This window comes from Parasteatoda tepidariorum, chromosome 3 (genome assembly GCF_043381705.1).
Source record: "Parasteatoda tepidariorum isolate YZ-2023 chromosome 3, CAS_Ptep_4.0, whole genome shotgun sequence".
NCBI lineage: Eukaryota > Metazoa > Arthropoda > Arachnida > Araneae > Theridiidae > Parasteatoda > Parasteatoda tepidariorum.
In genome coordinates, this window is record NC_092206.1 from 76,401,971 (window position 1) to 76,420,890 (window position 18,920).

Sequence of the window (18,920 nt, forward strand, 5' to 3'; positions counted from 1 at the left end):
AAAGCACCCTCAATAGTTTTTGATCTAATGATCAGATTTTCACCTCCTAAGATGCAATCTTAATTGCACAATTTCTAAACATTAAATATATTAATTAATTGGTACAGACGATATTTTAAGTTGAAAAATTAGACACAATAACTTACTTAATATAAATAAATATAACTTTTTTTTCCTCTGACATGTTTCAGGAGCCACTAATTATTACTAATTATGTGAAGTGTCCAGAGCGTGGAAAACATATTAAATTTGAGATTCTTACTGTTAATTTTACTTGTTGTATATTTCTCCATATCTCTAGAGCTGTCTATGGAACAAAACATTTTTAAGTAAATTTAAAAAATTAAATTTTTTTCTGAAGATGATTTTCACTCAAAATTATTTTTAATTGTGATTTATTTTTCATTATCTAATTATAATCCAAAAATACTTTTAACTGTGAGGATTAAAATATTTTACTTAGTAAATAATTTCTTTCTTTTTTTGTGAAGCAATTTTTAATTTACAAGCAATTTTTTTTTTAAATTTATATTTGCACCTGCATTGTAATTTTAAAAGTCGGAATTCAAATTAATATTGCCTGAAAAAGACGAATAAAAAATTTTTAAAAAAACTATTCTTTTTAAAATTTTATTACTCCGAAACTGTTTAACCGATGTCTATCATTATTTAGTTTTTGTCATTTAAAATTATATTCAGTGGACGTAAAACTTTAAATACTTTTTTTTCTAAATTTTCTCGGTCATCATATGTATGGTGCAATACATCTTAGTTATATCTTCTTGGTCATTATATCTTTGGTTAAATTAGTTTTATGAATTTGTGCAAAAATATAAGATAAGAATAAGTAGTTCTGGTGATAAATTGGGAAATATAAAAGTAAAACGAACTTAAAAGGGTTTTATTATTTAGGGGGAAAAGATGGAAGATTTTTTAAATATTTTTGATAATATATTTTAAATTAAAATTAAGACTGCATGTTAATAATGCAATGTATCTTCGAAAGTCTAAATTTTTTTTATATTAATTACTTGCGTACTAACTTCTTGTAAACTGCAGTTACTGGAGCATGTCTCCATTACTTGTGCTCAGCTTGCAGTGGAAGTATAAAACAAACTACAACTTTTTTTTTTTAAAGTCGTTTTTTATTTGTATTATAAAGAAACATTACCTCAACTAAAACCTGCTTTTCATATAGTCCGTATCTGACCGCTTATAGTCAATTGTCATACTGACTACGAATAATCTCTGCTACCAGTTTTTAACTGGAATACCAAACATATATTAAATAGAAACTCAGGAGTAATCGGAAAAAAATAGTTTTGAGTTATTATATATTTATTATTAGGAAGAACGTATTTTGTAACGTGTTAATCTACAAAATATTTATATGCAGAAATCTAAATTCATTTAGGTTTTAAAATTGTAATCTTCATTATGGTATTATTTATTGTTTAAAACTAGGTTTTTAAGAGGGTGTTAATATTCAAGAAAAATAAGTTAGAACTATCCAGAATGATTTTCTTTTTTCAATTGCCTTATTTTATTTACGAAATACATGGAGTTCGTGGAATTTTTTTTCGGTTTTCTAATTTTTATTTCGAGAATTTAAAGTGTATATAGGGTGTTAAACACACAAAAATAAAGATAAGAACAATACCGCGTAATTTTCTTTCTATTTTTTTTTTAAACTGTCACAATATGTGCTGTCAGTTTACCAAATTTCGTTTTTTTTTTCCGTTTTACCGAATTTTTATTTTATGATAGGGCTAAATTTCCTTCATCCGTTTTTTGGAGAAAAACATCTGCCTATCCATTTATTCTAAACTCCTAAGTTGATAGATAAGAGCTGGAAGAAAGGTCTCTTTTCTAAAATCGTTTTAAGTCCTTAAACACGTGGCCTTGTTTATCCATTCCAGCCCTGCCCTCGCCTACAGCACGCAATATTTGTTGATAGATCTAAGTAAGCAGTTTAACTCTTCTTCATATTTGATAGACGGAAAAGTTTATTCTTGGAATACTTTCAAAGATCGTGATGAAACGTCAATTATTTAATCAACTCCTCTTTCAACTGAACCTATTACTATCACGTTTGAAAATGTAAGTTATGGTAAATATTGTCTGGTTGCGTCGTCTGTCGGAAACATTCTTTTCGTTAGGGTTAGAAAGTTTTTTTTTTCTTTTTAAAGTTTTGCTTGAGTGCAGCTGAGTGTAACTTTCGACGAAGTATTCACATTTATTCGAAACAAGTGAGGCATTGAATGGAAACCATTTAATTTTCAACATGACGAGTTCAATTTTTACATTTTTTTTTGTCATTAGTTTATGAAGTTGTGAGAAAGATGAATTGGAGTGTTTATCAATCAGTTTCACTTTGATTAGTTTTTTACCAACTCGCTTTCGTGTGGATAGAATTTTTTAATCGAAATTTCGATCGATTTCTGATGAATTAAATCACTTAAGTCTATGTTGGAACCCCGTAAATGACGGCAATACAAGTATCATTCGTTTCCTGACTTCTAAGGACGAAATTTATTGTCTTATTATTATTACACTGACATTATCGTCAATCAAAATTACGACCACTCCGATTAACTAGTTTTCAAATCTCCACTGGAGTACTGCGACTAAGGACAACGTATGTTACATTCGTTTCTTAAACGCTATAAACTTATCACCAACAATTGTCAATCAAAATTTGAACCACTTTCCTACTAGTTACTGTGCTCAACTTTTAATTGGATCTCAGTGCCAGATTAAAATACAACTTCCAATCGTTTTCTGATTGCTAAAAGCGGAGCTTTTATGAAGAACTTTAAATAAAAGAAAGGAAAAAATCATTTCTGAGCAATTTTCCCCCCCAAAAAGTGCTTAAAATATCTTTTGAGTGCCTATAAGGTGTTTATTTTTTGTTGAAAACTTTTGCTACGTTCCCTGTTTTCGCTTGTAGGAATTTATCGTCAATCTTTAATTCGACTGGCCAAAAAAACTCAAATGTTAATCCTATCTCCGAGATGGATGACAATAAAAATTTTAACCATTTTCTGACCATCAAATACTGAACTTAATGCCACATTACCACCTATACAAGTTTCTACCACTTTCGGACTAGGATAAAACAAGTTTTTAAGGTTTCCTGACTGCTACAAACAGAATTTATGTTGCCATTTTATCGACAAGTAGGGTTTATTGATTATAATTTTTGCCTTTACATAACAAAACGCTCTAAATTAAACAAAAGCTCTGTGCCAAATGTAGATGGTAATACAAGCTATATTTGTTTCTTAAATACCACAAATAAAATTTACGGCTATTTCCTTACCAATCGATATTCGGCCACAATTTCCGACTTAAAAAAACAAACATATATATAAAAAGAATAAAGTAACAAAACAGAATAAAAAAATTTAAAAAATAAGTTTTTATTTATTTATTTTTTTAATAAGTGAACAAAGCTGGAAAAAAATTCTTTTTGTCTGTTCTAAATGGGAAAACGTTGGACGCATTTCTTCTTATGTTATTAACTTCTGACACAACTGAAAATTATCCTCACATATTATAAAGATGATACTTTCTATTTTATTTAATTTTTCGTTAAAGATCCGCGAAAAAGAAGAAAAAAAATCTCCATTTTAATCAACTTGATAAACATGGCTAGTAAAACTTTTATTTTACTACTTAATTTTTTTCAGGAACGAATTTTAATGCATGACAGCTAAATTAATAATTTCAAACTTAAAGGTTATAGACAGTCACTCAGAAGAATAGGAGGGAATGATTTAACATTTTAAACAGCCCATTTTTCGCGGTAGGCATGGATGAAACTGTCTACATTTTAACTAAAGACGCTTACCTATTTTTAAATTAGTTGAGTTTCTGACGAACGATTTGATGAATATTATACTGTTTTTAATGTATGATGACATGGAAATACTCCAAATCACATTCTATGAGGCCCTGAACTCTAACAAGTTAATTAAATTGCAAATAACCTAGTTCGTTATTGCAAAATTGTCAAATTTTATATCTTTTGCGGTGCAGGGTTGCTCCTAAGGTTTAACAGCCTAGGGAAAGTAAAACTTGTAATTAGTATTTTTTGATTTCTTTCTATTAAACACACTGTTATTTTGATAAAGTGATCGATCTATTCTCTTCGCGCCAGCTTGCACATAACGCCTCAAGTCTTTTTCGGGGCACCCCTGTCCTGATTCCTTTTGTCGCCTTCCATTCATTTAGTTTTGCTTTGCACAGTGGATAAAGTGGTACTAACTACAAATTCCACAGTTACGAATTTATAAATTTGCAATTGTATTATTCGTACACTAAAAAACTATACAATTGTATCTTGTGAATTACATTGCAATCGTACAAAAATTAGCAAATATGAAGTATTACAAATTCTTCCAATTTAATAAGCTTAAATAAACTCTTAAATTATACTGGCACTCATAAACTTAGTTACGAATTTATAAATTTGTAATTGTATTATTTTTACACTAAAAAACTATACAATTGTATTTTGTGAATTACATTATAATCGTTCAAAAATTAGCAAATGAAGTATTACAAATTCTTCCAATTTAATAAACTTAAATGAACTCTTAAATTATACTGATTATTGGCATTCATAAAATTTAACGGCCTTACCAGGTAACCTTCACCCCACTTCACAAGCACAGGCTTGTTCAGTAGCAGAAAATATATGTTATAACGTTTTAGAATAGAGATATAAATAATTCACACTTGTATGTAAAAGTCAGCCAAACTTCCAGAGATATTTTAAATGCTTGCAGAATTTAATAATAATAAAGCTATTTACTTTAAATTAGGATTCCTTTGGAACTCAGAAAAGTTTAAAAGTGGTAGTAAATTGATTTTAAATCTAGGGGGAATTTTTTAGTTATTTATTTTCTAAGATACCACACTAACATATCGAGTGTTTATAAGGTAGAATGATAAAGATTTATAATATAACAAGCAAAATATAACAAAATAATGTAACAAATAATATATAATATAACAAAATAATATATAATACAAACAAAATAACAAACAGTGATCTTCACTAATGCATTAAATACTAGAGGTTTATTTCCTTTTTGTTATCAATTTCAAAATTTCCTGTGATCCACCGGAATTTAGGAGCCCTGTAATTATTAACCACTAAGAAAAATCTTCAACAAAAAACTACATCATCATTTAAAAAAGTTTTCCCATAAAGGTGCAGATGGTTACATTTTAAAGAATAAATATGAATAATTTTAGGTGTATTTAAATATATATTTCAAAACAAAATAAATTTTTTTTTGTACCTATATTAATTTTTGATTAAATTTTTTTCTTTTAATGGATTAACTGCGCATTTGAACTTGATCTAAATAATCATGATTCAGGAAGGAAAAAAAAAGGATGAAAAATAAATGTTTCAAGTATCAGAGAGGCTAACTGTTTGGCAGGAACTTATCTAACACTCCATGCACGTGGTTCTGTTATTCTTTTTTTCCAACTCCGTACGTGTAAATAAACATCTTTTCAGCCGGCAGCGCTGTCTTGAAGCTTCTGCTCTTCTTCTTTGCGGCATGACATATTTGGCGATTAATGACTTTTACTATTTCTAAAATCAGGGAAATCATTTGCATAAATTATTGCCTTGCTTATTTGTTGTCACTATTCTTGGCTTTTAAAAGCTGAGTCTCGTATTCATTTATTTCTGGAGGGGTTAAAAATACCAGTATCTTGAACAGCTGGTATTTATTATTATTTTTTATTTTAAATAACGCAATTATATGTAGTTAGGATATTATTATATGTAGTTATATTATTATTATATGTAGTCAGGGCCGGATTAACCTATAGGCACACTAGGCACGTGCCTAGGGCCTACGAAATTCAGAGGCCTACGAAAAACTTGGGAGAAAAAAAAATTTTTGACAAAAATAATTTAGCTTTAAAAACAGCAAGTGTATTTTGCACAAAATTATGAAGATACAAATAAAAATATAATATTTTTCGGTAATAAATTATTTTGCAGAATCTTATGATCTAATATATTACTTTTTTGCGATTTTTGGATTCAACGAAATCTTGTAATATGCTGTCGAATTCCAAACTACGCAAAATGTCGTATTCAATAGACATAAGTGCGAGCGATGTCAAACGATTTTGATTCATTGTTGAACGCAAATAATTTTTTATCAATTTTAATCTGGAGAAAGATCTTTCTCCTTCTCCATTTGATCCAAGAATCGACAAATATATTCTTAATGCAATGTGAACGTTAGGAAAAGTATTCACAAGTTTATCTTTAATTGCCTAGGGCCTACGAAAAGTATAATCCGGCTATGTATGTAGTTATATTATTATTATATGTAGTGATATTATTATATGTAGTAATATTATCATTATATGTATGTTATTACTACTATGCAGAGCCGCGGTTCCTCAGGTGTTGAAGGTTTGTCAAATCCCAGCGGCGGCTGGTTCACACGAATTCTGCTCTCTGCTAGCACCAACCACACAATGATGACGTAAAATATTCTCAGTGGTAGACGGATCATGGGTTAGAATTTCCTTGCCGTTGGGCTAACCGTTAGGAGGTTTTCATGGTTTTTCTCTCGACGTAACGCAAACGCAGGTTAGTTCCATCAAAAAGTCCACCGTGATGGCTAGTTTGTCCCAATGCTTGATCCGGCAGTTTCCTTGTCTTTTGGGTTTGGTTCAAAATTACAAGACTATGGAGTTGAGCATAGATAGTCATACACTCATAACTGAGTCGGCTGCTCAACGCCCGTTATAAAATATAAAATGAAACAATTAGTATGCAACAAAATAATACTATTAAACGAAATAACATTAAATAAGAATTTTAACATACACGTTTTTGACCCCTTTAATTTATGACGAAGAAAATTTAACTGTTCACAAACCTTATGGCCAAAACGTAAGCGACATCAATCTTGTTCAGCTTCAAAAGACACATTTGTATAGAGACTGAGATTTTCTGCCTCACGCAAACAAGGACTCGTTATGTTACTGCTGGCTGAACCCTGGCTTCGAAGATTAAGGCAAATGTTTAGATTGAAAACGAATCAATCAGTTTTAGAAGTTCCGCCCATCTCACGTTGTCTATTACTAAATTAAATTAAATGATGCCATTTTCCCTTAACTCATGGAAACACCTCGAATCACAACTTGTGAAAACCGGCCATTAGATCAAAACATTTTAGTATGGCCTTATTTTTCTTTGCGCATTTCATCCTTGAGGGTTACTTTTAATTTTCCTAAATTTTAAAAAAAGCAGTTGCTAGTAAGTAAAGTTATAAGGATATGGCAGTTGATATTTCATAATTTGATACATATTTCCAATTTATCGCAGCTTTTAACGATCGTAAATGTCAGGCAACAAACATCTCATTAATTCTCCAGATCAGATGACGGAGACGCCACCAAATATGATATGAAATGCCTCTTAAGTGACCTTTCACGTCCTTTTAAAGGTGAAAATAAGCACTACTAGTCTCTATTAATTATAAAAGAAACATTTGTGCTGTACTGCGAATGTGATTTTTTAAAAATAAATGCAGACGATAAAATTGGTAAATTTCTTTTATTGTTACATATTTGAACGTTATTTCGTGTTTTCACTTCTTTTCGAGAGTGCATTATTAATACATTATTATGCATTGCCGTTACATTATTAATACTTTATTATGCATTGCCGTTACATTATTAATATTTGTTCCAAAATTATTAAATTACTGGAAATTGTTATAATGAATAATTTTTTCTGAAAAACATTTATATATGTTATATTGGGTGGACAAGAATCAAGATTTTCTCTACATAAAAATTAAACGGCAATTGGAACGATAAAGCCGTTCCTCATTGTTGAAGTCACATTCATATTGTCCAGAAAATTACATGTTATGGTTTTTAAAATAACACAGAAGATCCAGACTCCTTTGGTTGTTGTCACAAAATTAGTAAAAGTCATAAAAGTATTTTTTACCTTTAAAACATTTCTTTATCCCTTATTTAATGGTAATATTTATGTGTCATGCTTTGTTAAATAATTTTCTTCTTTGTGATTTTGATTGCTATTCCGAATTGAAAGCACAAATCCAAAAGTGGCGTCTTTTTTAATTTATTATAAAGTAATTCTCTGATTTTTTCTTATAACGCAATATTTATGGTAATTATATTTTAATTAGAATTTAACTTATTAAACACTTTACTGTTATTAAATAGTAAATAAGTTATAGTTAGTTTCATAATAAACATTATGTCAAACTGTTTTTAGTAAACATTCAAGTTGGAATAATAAAAACAAAAAAAATTTTTTTTAAGAATTAACTTATCTCCCTTTTATAAAATAATCTTTTAGGTGATAAACATTTCAGGAGTTTTTATTTGTTATCAAATACGAAATAAAAAAAAAAATAATAATAAGTTTGCGGTTACCATAACAGTATCAGTTAACTCGGTTACCATAGTACAATAACCTAGCATTAACTGCTTTCCGTTAAAAAATCATAAAAAAAATATTTATAAAATAAAAAAATAAAAAAACTCTTAAAATGCTCCCTTGCAGTGCTTAAAATGCAGTGTACCCGTAATAAAGGACAAAAAAAGCTTGTCTTATCTTTCACTTTTAACAACCCTAACAGATTTTACACTAAATGCTAGTTAAATTTACTTGAAATTTTTCTTTATGTTATAAATTAATCATCCCCAATTCGTGAGTTCTGAAGTTAATAAAATGATTAATAATGAAGTTAAGAAGTTAATTTTAAAGTATTTCTTTTTACAAAGAAAAAAAAATATGAAGAACAATTGAGAAAATACTGTTGTAAAATAATTTATAACATTCCCTCTCCCNTTCCCCCCCCCCCCCCCAAAAAAAAAAAAATCATTCTAGAGATTAAATCTTTTAAATCAAAAAACATTGAAATTAAGAAATAAAGTGCGATTTTTAATAATTGAACATAAATGGTGTAATTACTGATTTATTTTATAATTATTAAATTTTAGTTTTATTGAATAAACAAAGTAAAGTAAAAATAATGTAGATAAAAATTATTTTTAAATAGATAAACAATTTAACAGAAATAATTGCTCAAGTTGTAAAATGTCATACTACTATCATTTTCTTCTTATAAGTTTAAAGACAAAATTATACATATATTGGCGAAAATTTGGCGATCGTTTACCGGTTGGCAACCTTAAAACGGGCTTGCTACGCATGACAGCTATCTCATTAATATCATTCGAAATCTTCCCTCTTTTCTGTTAAGAATGGACTACTAATATTATATGTGGGATATTAAAAATGTCATGTTCGTTTATTTTTCAGGTAAAATTTAATGATTTTAATGGAAATTTATTATTTCTTTGATTTAGATTTCATAAGAAGAAAACATTTAATAAGATAATTTGAAAGAAGGTTTAGTTATTTAATAATTATTTTTATTTCTTACGTGTTCTAATTATTATTTGCATTATAATTTTATTCACTTTTTTTATCATGTTATAAAATTTTTGGAAAAAATATTTATTTTTTCAAACGTATTATAATTTTTTTCCATAGTAAGTTTAATAAAAAATATGTTTTAAAATTGATTTAGTATTCATATTTCAGTTGTATGATTTAGTTTTAAATAACACTATATTTTTTTTGTATTTAATTCTTAAATGACCTGCATAATATAATTTATGGAAATTTATGTTTTTTTGAAAATTAGTCTATTTGAGACACTCCGTGACCAGCAAAAATTGTAAAAATTTTTTTATATAATTCTCATTCTTTTTTTTATTCAACAAAAGTAAAAAAAAGAGATTTTATTTAAATAATAAACATAGGATCGTCTATAATATTAATTAAAAAAATAATATCAATAAAAATATCTGGAAATTCTAAAATTTTTTTAGTTAGAATTCAGATTATAAAGAACGTAAATTGTATCAACATTGCAAAGAAATGAGAGAATAGTTTATGAAATAGAAACTTTTGAAGGAAGAAATAAATTAATTTTTTATTATCAATTCGCTAAAAATATGTTTGAAAAAAAAATTTTTTTTTTTCAAATTTGCTTTAAGTATTTTTTTATCCCTCATATTTATTTATGTATTTTTAAAAAAAGTTTAAAAATCTTAATTTATTCTAAGTAAAGTGTTGAGTTTTCTTAATTCTAATTTTATTAATATTACCATTTTTATAAATTGTATATGATTACGGTTTTCATATTTTACGTGAGCTTGTAATTTTGTGGTTATATCAACGATTGCTATTTAAATTAGTAGTCTAAATATTGTATTTTATTTTCATTTTATCTTCTTGTTTTTAAATTTGATTTGAAGTATGATCAGCAGGGCCTACTACATAATATGGCTCTTATGGGTAGTCGAGTTTAGTATGCTTGAATTAATCAATCGGCATAACTTAGTGAACTTTTTATAATTTGCATAAGAATTATTTAATTTTGCTCGTATTATTTTTCTTGCTATATTAGCTTTTATACCTATTCAAGAAATATCGTGCTCGATTTTTTCCAAATTGTATTTGAGAATGATAACAATATTGGGGGACATGGATTTCGCGAAATTTTTTCGATCTCAAATAATAAATTAATCAATATGTAACTACAAATGATAATAATTATTTCATTTTCTAAAAAAATAAAATTTTCTTTAATAAGTATTAAACTGAATAGTTTTTGTAATAACAGTGGAAATATAAATAATACTAGAGGATTGACACTGACTTTAAACATTTGCAACAAACAATTGAATGCAGTCATCATCATCAACGAATCATCACCACCTGACGAATTTTGAACTTCCGCAGAAAACTGATTTTGAATAAAATTAAGTTTCGCTATTACTATCGTGTTTAGGATAAGTCCTTCAAATATTTTAGAATAATTTTTGGCATAGATATTTAATTTTCTTTTTTGAATAATGCTTGACAAAAATTTTATATTAAAAAAAAAATTGTAGAATTTATATTTTTTCTATTAGTTTTGTCCATAGAATTTCAATTTATGAACACTAATTTCTTTTTTGAAATTTTAAGTACCTTAAATAGTTTTTTTTAAATGTTAAAAATGATAATATGGATTTTAAAAGTATTTTTGACTGTTATTTAAGTGTTTTCAAACTACTTTGTAATTTAATTATGGTATTGGGCAATATTTGCTAGAGAACAATAAATCTGATAGAGCGGAATTCTCGTGTTGCAATCCTTTTTCGCCAGCAGTTTTTTCTAGCTTGTCGCAAATATCTAGGTGATAAAAGAGATCTGAAAACAAATATAGAGGAATCGGATTTGATTTATGAGTTCAAATTTAAAATAAAATTGATAAAATTTTAATTTTTTTTGCGGTATTTAATTGTAATGATTTAAAAATAAAAACCCAAAAAACATTTTTAGACTCTTTTTATTTTTGGAAACCACAAGAAATAAAGATTGTGGACTGTGCGATCAAGATCAAGTTTTATTTATTTTGAAATTATTATAATTAAGTTATTATTATGAGGCATATGGGGAGACAGTTTCCATGACATGATGTCATGCCACTTTTGCGATGCGGTTTTCTTTTCCCTTTTTTTTTTTAAATTCCATTATTGTAATTTACAAATAAAATTTTCTAATTGCATTTAATGTCTTATGAAGTAAAAAATAAACGATTTAAATTAAGAAATCCAAAAACAAATTTCGATATTTTATTGATTATATTTTACATTTACATGAAAAACTGTGCAATATATGTAATGAAAAATTAGGTAGAGTATGTAAATTTCAGGTTTTGTTTTTCTTTTTTTAAGATGATCGTTTAAGTTTCGTTAGACGTTAGATTAAGTCGAACGTTGATTAAGTTTTTTTTCTTTTTTTAAGAAAAAGAACTTAATCGATACGTTTATGTTAGCAACGATATGGAGAATTACAGATAGTGCTTTTTTAAACATAACTTACTTGCATAACTTTACAAATATGTGTCTAAATTATATCTTATAACTGAGGTTCCAATGTTTCAAATGCTAAAATTTGTCCTGAGCTCTGAAAAAATTTGGTTATTTGTACGAAAGTTAATAAAATGTGTGTCATGAATCTTGTTGTTTTTGTTTTTGAACAAAAAAAACTTAATAAAAATATTACGTGATAAATAATCGCAAGTAAATTCACAAAGAACTTTTTAAACCCTTTTATAATTTTAATTCTGAATATAATAATTTTGAAATATTTTTATTTGGCTGACTTTATGATTTCTAAATTAATAAAACAGAATTCTGTTGTTTTTCATTATGTTATAGTTTAAGCACAAATTCATATCATGGGAATGTTTAATTTAATTTTGTTTTCGCTAACTAGTTATTTATTTTGTTCTATTTCTTCGCTCTCTTAAAATGTGTTCTATTTCATTTTACCATAAATATTACATAATTCTCCCTAGGAATAAAAAAAAGGTTAGGGTGCTTCTTCAGAAAAGGGTACTTTGAGTTTTGAAAGGGGCACTTAACATCCCAAAATTTATCAAAATGTGTAATATCATGTAATAATTGAATTTGATCCTCAACAATTTTTAAGTTACAGTTTTATACTATTTTATGTGTATATTTGAAAAAGTAATTTTCACTCATTATCTAAATAAGAGAAAAATTTGTAGTTTATAAATAATATTTGAAGGTTTGCTAAGAGACAGTCTTTGTACATGCATTTTTTTTTCAAAAAAAGAGAATTTTTTTGATAAATAGCTTAAAATAAATTTTCTATAATTTAAACTGAAAATTATTAGAAAATGAACATTTAAAGGTGCATTTTTTTTTAAAAAAAGGGTATTTATTTAAAAAATAATTTTGAAATTTAAAATCATTTATAAAATTTATTAATGTATCCCCTTTAAAAAATAAAAACGCATAAAAATTTAACCAGTTGAGAATAATTGTAACTAAGTAAATATTTGTAACATTTATCAAAATTAAATCTATAAGCACAGGTAATTTTTGTGTATAATTATTATTTTAACATTTAATAAATTTTTCTTGAAAATGGATCAGAATAAAAAGCCAGTGTTTAAAGGGGATGGTGGCTTATTTTTACAAAAAAGGCGCATTTATAGGGATCAAAGGGTAGGCAGGGAGGGCCGGCCTTCAAAAACCGCTTAGGAACACTGATATTATTTTATTTGCGTTTCAAGTTATTTGTGTTTTTTCTCAGAGGGAGTGACATTTTGTAAAGAAAGCTTCTCATTTAAATCAACATATAAAAATATGTTTATACAGCCAAAGCTGAAATCTAAAAATTTTGAATTTGAAAAAAAAAGTTTGAAAAGTTATTAAAAAAGATATTAAATTATTATGCAACGTAATAACAATGCTTTGTTGACTCTACTAATGTTTCTGAAAGAAGTAAGGCAAACATGTAGATAAGAGAATTAATTGTACTTCTCTAACATTTTTAGGCAGCCGTAGGCTAAAATTAAAATTTCTTTCTTCGTTGCTTTTTCTCAATTTGCATGGAAAAACTTAAGAAGTTTAGATTTAAAGAGTTTGATGAAAAACAATGACATGCCACTTTGGCGATGCGTTTTTTTTTTTTAAAATTATTATTTATTTTAAATAACCATTTCTTAGAAGCATCAAGTTTCGTTAACTGTAGTTAATTAAGATGATGTGTAAGATACTTTTCTTAAACATTCATCATTCTATTAAAAATATTATTTTGTAAACTGATTTAAATAAAAATAATCAATTTAAACATTTTATTTTTGCATATTATTTTTATTTTAGACCATTGAGTTTTAAGTTTCGCGAGTCCTGCCGTTACGCTAGTCATCATAATATTTATGCATACCAGTAACTTAAAACCAGCATGTTAAATATATTTGTATTATTTAATTTTATATTTCGAAAGCATAAAAAAATTTTGTTTTTCGTTGATGATTTTGTTTTCTATTCTCGTGATTTTATTTCATTTCAAAAATTATCTATGCGAATTAAGCTTGAAGCGAAGTGCTAATTCAAAATTTTAATTTAAGAGAAAATTTTTTTATGGCACATACTCTTTCAGGAAAAAAAAATGCGAAACAACTCCACAAAATTCGAACCATTTTAAAAGTAGGCAAAAAATAAATAAATATGCAGTTGTACCAAAAGTTAACATTAGTCCATCTTTAATTACCTGGCTTAAATATTAATAAAGTTTTTTGTTGTAAATCTTAATTCTTAAAAATAAGAAACCGTATAGGCCGTTATTTCTGAAAGTGGAATAAAGCCATTTGAGGCTAAAGTCGTTTATTAATTTTTTTGCAATTTTAATCATTGTTGCATTTTAATGTTTCATCAAATTATAGTGTTAAGAATACCACCCAAGTTGATAAACCTTGCCAATATTTTTAAATTCATTTTAACTCTAATCCTCAAAAGCCTCCTCGGACTTATACCTCTTCCCAAAAGAACTTATTCTACTTTCAAAAATAATGGCCCATGTAGTCAGTATAGTTGTGAGGCCTAATTAGGCTTAATGTAATTGTTAGGCTTAATTAGTATATAAAGTCTAAGAATAAAATTAAAACAGTACTTTTTTTCTGAATTTCAAGTTTATGTTAATGTCATGTAGCGTGATAAGAGGATAATGGACATGGTTAAGTGTGACACTGTGACAGAGAGTCAGAGTAGGGTAACAATATCGAATTAAAATGAGACTAAGCACTGTCCTTATAGTATAGCACACACCACAGCCCGTAGAAACTTTAAGCTGCGTAACTCATTATCTTATTTCGCGCTCGCCTAAACTTTACAAGACAAATCCGCATAAATTATTGTTTAAATAACACTTCCAGTTATTACTATTAGTATGTTTTGTTTTTTACAATTTTACGAGAACCTGTCAAAGAATTATTTATATACTTTGGTCATGAAATAAAATTTCTAATAGCTATTTGATCATGTTTATTTCTTTTATGTTTCTTTGAAGAGCTATGACTTATACAACTGTATCGTATTTGGAATCCTCACAATGGCCCATATTTCCACTGACTAAACAATACTGATACTGGAGTTGTTTTATTGGTATATTTCCACCGAGCGTGCGGTTTCAAAAAGCTATTTCTCATATTTTATGCGGACATGTTTGTAACCCTTTGTCAAAAGGTTGTCGTCCTTTTTTCAATGTTTCCAAGTTAATGATCTGTGCCGGCTTAGTAAATTGCCATCTTATTAATTTAATTTTTAATTACCTTATTACGTTTTTGTAACGATATTATACTTTTATGTTTAATTTATTATCGTATTTAAAATCGGAAGAAATATCACTTTTTGTCGTGATATACGAATTAGAATGGACTGGCCCTTGTGAAATTTAATTATTGGTTTGATCATTTTTTTATTAACGCAGAAAAATAATTGAAAAAATAATAATTCCATCACCTATTTTAAAGAAATAAAATGTATTATTTTTTTCATGATTAATTTCGGATTTAAATTTTTACTATCTTGAAGATTTTTTTTGTACTACTTTAAGTGTTTAATAAAAGATTTTATGATCGAAGTTAGTGTAAGTCTTAGTATTATAAATGATTTTTTCTATCCTCATCTCTATTTCGATCATTCTTGGGTACAGAATCTATTAAAACATTATTTGGTTTTAAATATTAAAGCATGCTTTAAAGAAATTGTCTTATTTCATTCTTGCATACAAAATTTATTAAAACATCTTTTGGTTTTAAATATTGCATGATTTAGAAAGAGTATCCTATTTAAAATAACTTTTTATTGTTACAGTAATTTTTATATGTCGTTTACAATTTTCACTATTTTTTTACTATGTTTTTTTCCCCTTGGAATTTGCTTAATTTCATTAGCACAATTTTGTCGTAGTCCCTAATCATTTATCAAATTTATTAACATGAAATGTTTAAGTTAATATAATATTGATGGTTTTTAAGACTTTATTATGTATTTGTTTGTCAATTTTATAATAATTTTAGTAGTACAAGCAAACTAGGCGGAATTGTTTTTTTTTAAAACGGATTTTTATTTCGCAAATGAAAGTATATTTGATTTTGTATAATCGCTATTTCAAATAAACCTAAAACTTAATTTTTTTTTATCTTTAAGTCATTTATAAAACAAAAGGGAGATTTATCTAAACCGATTTAACAAAAATTGGGATACGTTAAATGTGAGTCAGTTAAACTTATTATTTAGTAAATTTAACATAGGTTAAAAGGGAATTAGTTAAACCTATCATTGAATAAGTTTGTGATAGGTTAAACGGAGTTATCAATTAACAAATTTGTGAGGCATTAAAAGTGAGTGAGTTTAATTAACAAAAAACTTTTAAAAAAATGTTGTCGATTTCTAACATTATTTTTATTCTGATGCAAAGGACAATTACACTGAACGAAATTTATTCCCTACGTCAATCCTATGCCTCAATGATCAAAGGAATTGGCGAAATATAATAAATTTAAAAAATAATTAATAAATTTGTGATAGGTTAAACGGAGTTTATCAATTAAAAAATTTGTGATGCATTAAAAGTGAGTGATTTTAATAAGCAAAAAGCTTTAAAAAAATGTTAACGATTTCTAACATTATTTTTTTTCTGATGCAAAGGACAATTACACTAAACGAAATTTATTCCCTACGTCAATCCTCTGCCTCGACGACAAAAGGAATTGACGAAAGTATGTATACGCTCGTCTTCTTTCATTGTATGCAAATAAACATTCGTAAAATCATGATAAGTTATATTGTCAACTTTTATCTGTATTCTTTCAGAGATAGGTGTTAACTTCACTTGAAGTGTGTTGTGATTTTTAAAATCTCATTTAGGAAACAAAGGCCCTTCTCCGTAGCTGTTTTGTTTTCACCGACAGCATGTAGTTTTAAAAGCTTCCGCTTCCGATAATACTTTTTTTTTTGCCACTTAAAATTCCTAATGCAAATGGAATTTTGCGTATCTAAGTTGGAATTGTACTCAACTCCTCTCTCTAATTTTAGTTAAAATTTCTTTGAAAATGTTTTGTTTATAATTTTAAGATCTTAATTTATTTAAGATCTTTTTTCTTTCTGAATGTAAAGACTAGGGTGACAAAATTACAAAAACTATTTTCACCCCAAGTCTCATCAACTCATCTTGATGGCCCTGGTAATCTCGTTTTATTCGTATGAATGCTGTTTCCCTTGTTAATGACAAAAGTTCCACTACTACTTACCAGTTCTCCATAGCACGTAAAAATGCATTTCCCCCTACTTTGTCCTTCTCATTCACAGTAGTTTTTTTTTCCCGTTCTGTTTTCTCATGTATATTTTTATTTTCTCTCGGCTACTGAGGTTTTCTAGTTTTGTTTCTCTAATTTATTTTCCAATATTCGTTGGCAACTTACGTCTGGCAGTCTTGGAAATGGGCGCCTATTCTTAAGCGCTTAAAATATGTCGGCTGTTATTTGAAGCGAATGAAGTTTTTTGATCAAGTAATATCTTACCGCTTCAGATTGTTGGGATTATTTTTCAATAGAAAATACATCTTCTCAAAAAACGTGATGTTATATATTTTATTAGAAATATTCAGTTTTCATACCCTGACTATAAAATTCTTTTATGGAATTAGTCCTAACATTAGTAAACATAACTTATCGTCAATTGAAATATTTTTAGGATTAGTTACTCCTTTATTGTTTCAATACAAATTTACAACAATCAATCATGAACCACAGTTAATGTTCTGGCTGCGAATTGTTTATAAATATTGCACACGTAATGAATATTCTAAATATTTAGTGTTCATGTCCTCAAAGTAAGATTTCAATTCCGAATAGTTACTAAAGATTAAAAAAAGTGTTTGATTAATCATTTCTAATATTACAATTCTAATATGCCCCTCTCGCCCAACATTGTTCAGCGCAACATTGTTTGCGAATAGTTACTAAAGATTAGAAAATGTGTTTGAGTGAATCATTTCTTATATTGCAATTCTAATATGCCCATCTCGCCCAACATTGTTTGCGAATAGTTACTAAAGATTAAAAAATGTGTTTGAATGAATCATTTCTAATATTGCCATTCTAATATGCCCATCTCGCCCAACATTGTTCAGTGACAACTTACCGAAGCGTAAAGTTTACAGCCCAAGAAATGTCTCTTGGTCAAGAAGAAGAAATGTCCCGTACTCGTGCAGTACAATCGTTATATATAAAGTAGATATTGATAAAGATTCAATGAAGTGTCCTTTTGACGTCCCGTATCGAAACTTTATTGAAGAGATCGTCAAAACACGCTTGTAATCGTGACTTTGGCTTATGGCGAGGTCATTGTAAGGTCCTGTACGGGTCAGTGGGTCGATAAACAGAGGATTGTGTTCTCTTCTACTGAAGTTAAAACACATGTATGGAAATTAGCATTTCCGCTATCATTAAAGAAATAAAAACTACTTCGGCTCGTTTTGATATTTATTATCAATTTGGAGTCAAATAAATTGCCTTATACTTTGATTTTAAGTACGAAGTCCTAAGAAATGGTCAACAGTCAGTTCAGACTTTTTATATTGAGGCAGTTGTGAAAAATGCAGTTACTATCACATAAAAATAAATTTTTTGTTTTAGTAAGTAATAAGTAGGTTGAAGGGACAGTTTTTTTTTAAATCACACTTTATTGTTTAAAATCGCACTTTATCGTTAAAAAAAAAGCGTCGTTTATTTTTAAATCGCAAAGGATTTTTAGTGAGTATTTTTATATTAATTCAAAATTAAATAAGAATTTAAATAGTTAGGTGAAGATACAGTTGTAAGCAAGCAAAATGATTGAGTTTAAATTTATCCCAATCGAATCTGAACTAAATCTGCGGTAACAACGATATTTTAATAAACAAGAAAGTTTGTGACTTATTTTATTGAATAATTTTTAATTTCGCTGTAACAATG

At 27.4% G+C, this 18,920-nt stretch overlaps 1 protein-coding gene across 1 annotated transcript in view; it reads left to right on the forward strand.

The window, feature by feature from the left end:
• The first annotated feature begins 9,228 nt into the window (after nucleotides 1-9,228).
• Nucleotides 9,229-18,920, forward strand: part of LOC107439600 (uncharacterized) — a 91,532-nt gene continuing 81,840 nt past the window's right edge. The window contains exon 1 of the mRNA XM_016052252.3: nucleotides 9,229-9,352. The gene's annotated coding sequence lies outside the window, so the exon portion shown is untranslated. The remainder of the gene's footprint in view (nucleotides 9,353-18,920) is intronic.